Source organism: Lepus europaeus, chromosome 7 (genome assembly GCF_033115175.1).
Source record: "Lepus europaeus isolate LE1 chromosome 7, mLepTim1.pri, whole genome shotgun sequence".
Lineage (NCBI taxonomy): Eukaryota > Metazoa > Chordata > Mammalia > Lagomorpha > Leporidae > Lepus > Lepus europaeus.
In genome coordinates this window covers 102,017,361-102,023,360 of record NC_084833.1, presented here as the reverse complement: position 1 = coordinate 102,023,360, position 6,000 = coordinate 102,017,361, and positions in this window count along the sequence as shown.

Below are 6,000 nucleotides of genomic sequence, written 5' to 3'. Positions count from 1 at the left end.
CGCAGGCTGAGACTGGGTGGCCCCCGCTGGCTTGTTCTCTGGTGGCAGTGTTCTTGCTGGCAGAGTCCCCGGGTGACACAGGTTGTTATGTGGCAGGAGACAAGCAGTGAACCATCTGTCGATGTCTTTATCCTTAGAAAGCCATCATGATTCGGTCCTGGGGATGCCATCCTAATGAGCTCATCACATCTTAATCACTTCTCACCTCTTCACACCGTCACTGAATTCAGTTTCCACTCTCTCAGGACCTCTGGGGCTTACATTCCTGCATGGGTTCTGGGGCCGAACGTCCCGACCACAGCAGCGGTGACGCAGGCAGGTGCAAGTTTCACAAAGCACCATCTGGCAGCAGCACAGAAGACAAATCACCCTAGAGCTGGCAGCACAGCTGGGAAGATGGGGCACACGTGATGGGGAGGGGTGTGGAGCAAGGGCCGTGGAGAGGAGAAGGGGTGCTGGCGAGGCAGATACTTCCGGAAAGTGACTCCTAACACTCTCTGGGGGCCACAGACCCCTTGGCAAATCTGATGAAACCCAAAGACCTTTTCCCCAGAAATAACTTAACATCTAGTCTCCGAGGTAGTACAAGCGCCGCCTGGACTCTGAACCGTTGTCTCAGCCTCGCCACTGCCTCGATGGTGACCCCAGCAAATCACTCTCCATCTCTGAGCTGTGCCTTCCTCTGTAACATAAGGGGCTCCATCAGATGAGCCACAAGCCCCTCCCCTGTCCTGAGGGTCTTTGCCTCCGGGCGGTGCTTGGGAGCGTTCTCCTCGGTGGTCAGGTAGCCAGACTTCTGGCTGGTGGAGGACCGAGGGGAGCCAGTCGAGAAGTGATGTGAGGCTGCCGGTGCCAGAGAACAAACACTGGGAGCAACTGTGTTTGCCTTGTGGTTTTTATTGAATATCTAGGAAGAAAAATACACAAAATGTATTTCCCGCCTTATAAATAATGCATCTGACAGAGGCGGCTCAGAGAATTATTGCCTAATGTCTGGCTTTGTGTTTGTTTATAACTTTCTCAAGGGTTTGACTTCTTTCAGTACTCAAAGCCAAGCATTTGGTTGAAAAGTCTGGTTTGGTTTCTAGTCTCCCTATCCCTCCCACGCGCTCCCCTGGTGGTCCCTGCTGCTCAGGTCTGTGTTTGCTGGGATGGCTGAGTCCCCCGTACTCTGGGACATGATCTCTGCCACAGGTGGTGGAGTTCACGACAGGCACTCATCCCGATCCTGATGCCCCCACTGCAGGGGCAGGGGTGGGGGGGTGGGGGGGTGGGGAGGAGCAGAAGAGGTCTTTAGAATTTCTTTAGCTCAGTTGTTTTGTAATATAAGGGGCCTTTCTTCCTAGGTTTTCTTCTTACTTTAGGGCAAAGATTCTTCAAACCAATCATCAGCCAAGGCCAGATAAGCTGGATAAGAACCATTGGGGAGGTTATGAAAAATACAGATTCAAAGATTTCACAATCAGGAATTCTAATTTAAGGGATCTGGATGGGACCTAGGAAAGTGTTTATTTTTCAGATTTTACCCATTGACTACTTTTTTTTAAAAAGATTTATTTTACTTATTTGAAAGACAGAGTTACAGAGAGAGGTAGAGACAGAGAGAGAGGTCTTCCATCTGCTGGTTCACTCCCCAGATGGCCACAACGGCCGGAGCTGAGCTGATCCGAAGCCAGGAGCTAGGAGCTTTTTCCAGGTCTCCCACACAGTCGCAGGGGCCCAAGCACTTGGGCCATCTTCTACTGCTTTCCCAGTCCATAGCAGAGAGCTGGATTGGAAAAGGAGCAGCCGGGACTCAAACCAGCACCCATATGGGCATTAACCCACTGCACCACAGCGCAGGCCCCTTGACTATGTTTTAAAAACCTTTTAAAAATAGTGCATTTTCCCCGTCCCCTCCCCCAACTTAAGCTAATTCGAATGCCCCGCTTTAGGTAAATAGCGCTGTATTTTCATTCAGTTTTATTTTATTTTATTTATTTGAAAGACAGAGACAGAGACAGATCCTCATCCATTGGTTCACTCACCAAATAGGAGCAATGACCAGGGCTGGGCCAGGCAGAAGCCAGGATCCAGGAACTTCATTGGGGGCCCCCACATGGGTACCAGGGCCCAAGGACTCCAGCCATCTTCCACTACATTCTCAGGTGTATTAGCAGGGAGCTGGATCAGAAGCAGAGCAACTTGGACTTAAACTGGCACTCATATGGGATGCTGGCACAACACCATCCCTATTTGCATTCAATTTTAATGCACATTTCTGAAGTACCTAGTATGTGCAAAATGTTTTGCCTAGTAAGATAAAAAAGGCACAATCGCTATTTCAGTTCATAGTCTGGTAATGGAGAAAGGTAAAAACTAGTTATTAAGATACTTAAAAAAGTTTTTGGAAAAAATGGAATTAAAAGATAAGTTTATTTGGAGGCAAAAATTTTTAAATTCACGCATGACTTTTCATAATACACATTTTCCATGAATTTTTGAAGACCCCACTGGATACCTGTGAGGAGTGTGTGTGTGTGTGTGCCATGGGGCTGGTACCATGGTGCAGTGGGTTAAGCCGCTGCTGGCAACACTAGCATCCCATAGCAGAGCGCTGGTTCCAGTTGGCCATTGTGGTCATTTGGGCAGTGAACCAGTAGATCTCTCTCCATCTCTTTCCTTCTTTCTGTCTGTAACTCTGCCTTTCAAATAAATTTTTAAAAATGTGCGAAATATATAGAATTAATACTTAAAACAGGCTGGAAATGACAAAACATGAGGCTGGGCCAGTGTGCGGCAGGTGTAAATGATGTGTAAAAAGAGAAAATTCTAACAAATCAAGGTTAACGTGAATAATCAGTCACTAGGGGTGGTGAAGACTTCAGTTAAGATGCCCGAGTCTCATGATGGGCTCCTGGGCTCGGTTCTTGGCTCCAGCTGCTGATTTCTTCCTTCCTGCTAATGCACACCCTAGGAGGCAGTGGTGATGGCCCAAGTAATTGGGCTCCTAACAGCCACGTGGGAGACCTGGATTGAGTTCCAGTGTTGGGGTCTTAAGCCTGAGGCTAGGCCCTGACCAGCAGGGGCAGTACAAGCACTCCCCACAAGGTGAACGGGAATGGTAAGGTCGACGGGTCAAGCACACCGCAGCAAGCACCCATGAGTTCTGTCGAAGCAGGAACTGCTTTATTGAGGAAGTGTACAGGCTTATAAAGCTTACGAAAGACATGCACAGTAGGGGAGCCAATCAGCGAAAAGGTCACGCAGGCGTGAGTGGACCATACACAGGGGCATCTTAAGAAAGGTATAGGGATCATGCACTGTCCACGTGTCCGGAACCAAAGTGGACCTATCCCTGCCGGTGGTCTGATCTTAGGTAGCTTAACCACAGCGGCTTCAGACATGCCCCTCGAACATCCACCGGGCACCATATTGTAATGGAGGTTTTAGGCAGTGCCCAATACCAAGCTCCTAGCTTCAGCCTAGCTGAACCCCAGCCGTTGTAGGCATTTAGGGACTGAACCCATGGATGGGAATCCCTGTGGACTAGTCTGCGAGGCCCGCACTGTCGGGATGGTGGGGTGATGGCGTTCTTCCACAGGAAAGCACCAGAGACAAGTTTTGGTGAACATGTCCGTTTATTAACAATCAATCTCAAGCTTTTACAGGGCAGGCAGAGGGGGCATAGCTAATTCAGGATAAATCTGATATTGGAGAAGCCGCTATGCTTCTCCAATTAGCTTGAAGGTCATGTAGCCTCCGCAGCCTCCCAGGTTGTCCTTATGGGCCTGGGCCACACCTGAGAGCTGTTTACCTGATTGGCAATTGCAGGGCCCTTCAACAGGAGGCAGGGTAGGGGAAATGTGCCTGGGGCTCCTGCCGCCTGCCAGCAGTCAGGTCATGTGTGGGTCCCAGTGTGCTAAGTCCCTAACCAGGGTCTTTCCCAGGAGGTATGGTGTGCCATACCCTCTTAACCTCCTGCATGGGCTAGGCAGGCAGTCTCCCAGCCAGGCACAGGATCACTCACAAACTCTGTTTCTCAAGTAAATACTATAAAAACCTAATTATTGTACTTGTAGTTATTAGAAAATATAGAAAAGTAAACATAGAAAAATGTAAGAAATATACTAAAATTATAGAATAGAGGAAAATACAATTTTAAAAAAATATTTAGTTATTTTGTTTGAAAGGCAGAGTTACAGAGAGGCAGGAGGGGTGGGGGAGAGAGAGAGAGAGAGAGGTCTTCCATCCATCGGTCCACTCCCCAGATGGCTGCAATGGCCAGAGCTGCACCAATCTGAAGCCAGGAGCCAGCAGGAGCTTCTTCCCAGTCTCCCATGCGGATGCAGGGGCCCAGGGACTTGGGCCATCTTCCACTGCTTTCCCAGGTCGTAACAGAGAGCTGGATCAGAAGTGGAGCAGTGGGTCTTGAACTGGCACCTATATGGGATGCCGGCACTACAGGTGGCGGCTTTACCTGCTACACCACAGCGCCAGCCTGGAAAATACAATTTTTATAGCAACAGATTTGTAAAGCATCTGGATTGATCATAATGAAAATATGAGCATTTTTATAAAGAAAAATACAAAAACTAACTGAGAATCGTAAAAGATTTGAATACATACAGAGGTATCCTATGCTCCTGGAAAGAAAGACTTTTGTAAAAGTGTCCATTCTTCCTAAACTTCTGAGTAACTTGGAAACAATATCACTCAAAAGGGTAAGGAGGGTGGTGTTGTGGCGCTGAGTGTTAAGCTCTCATCTAAGGGGCTGGAATACTTGAATGCCAGTTCCAGTCCCAGCTGCTCTGCTTTGGGTGTAGCTTCCTGCTAATGTCTCCCGGGAAGTAGCAGATGATGGCCCAAGTACCTGTGGGAGACCTGGATGGAGTTCTGAGTTCCTGGCTTTGGCCTGGCTCAGCCCTGGCTGTTGCAGGCATTTGGGAAGTAGTAATCTGATGATTGGAAGATCTTGTGTGTCTTGCTCTCTCTCTACCACTGTGCCTTTCAAGTGGATGGAAATTATATTTTTTAGAAAGGATGAAGAGTGTTTTGTTCTCTGGGAGTGGGGGCGGGGAGGAGGAGACAGCATGAGCAAACTGGAAGCTGTGTGCATGCACCCTGTCTTCTGATGTTTTGCTGCCTGGGGCCCTATTGGCCCTGGAGGGACTGCCCCTCCCACAGTTAGCCTGTCCCTGGAGACAGCAAACCACACTCCCACACAGCTCCTTTACTGAGCGCTCACGTTACTGGCTACTGTCCACCTGCCTGAATAACACCAGCACAGGTACCTGTCAACAAGGCCAGCCCCTGTGGCTTAGAGCTGCTGAGATGGAAGTAGCCAATCACAAACCTGCTTACCCTGAACCCCTAGTCCTTTCAGCAGAAACAACAGTCAAGGCTCTTACCCTCATTTCCGCCCCCCCCCCCCCCCCACCTTGGGCTTCTGGTCAACCCTGATGTTTATCCATGTGCTTCTCCCAACCTGTGTGCCACAGTGTGCCTCTTCCTTAGGATCTCTGCATACAACAAACTATGTTTTTTTAAGATGATTTATTTGAGGGGCTGGCGCTGTGGCTCAGTAGGTTAATCCTCCACCTGCAGCATCAGCATCTGAATCTGGGTGCCAGTTCTAGTCCCGGCTATTCCTCTTCCAATCCAGCTCTCTACTATGGCCTGAGATAGCAATAGAAAATGGCCCAAGTTCTTGGGCCCCTACACCCGCGTGGGAGACCTGGAAGAAGCTCCTGGCTCCTGGCTTCAGACTGGCTCAGCTCCAGCTGTTGCGGCCAATTGGGAGGTGAACCAGTAGGTGGAAGACCTGTCTCTCTGTCTCTCCCTCTCACTGTCTGTAACTCTCTCTCTCTCTCTCAAATAAATAAAATATTTACAAAAAAAAAGATTATTTATTTGAAAACCAGAGAGAGTAAGAGAGACAGAGAGAGAGAGACCTTCCACCTGCTGGTTCATTTACCATATCTAAGCAGTAATAAAACCCACATTAAGAGTGTGCTCCTC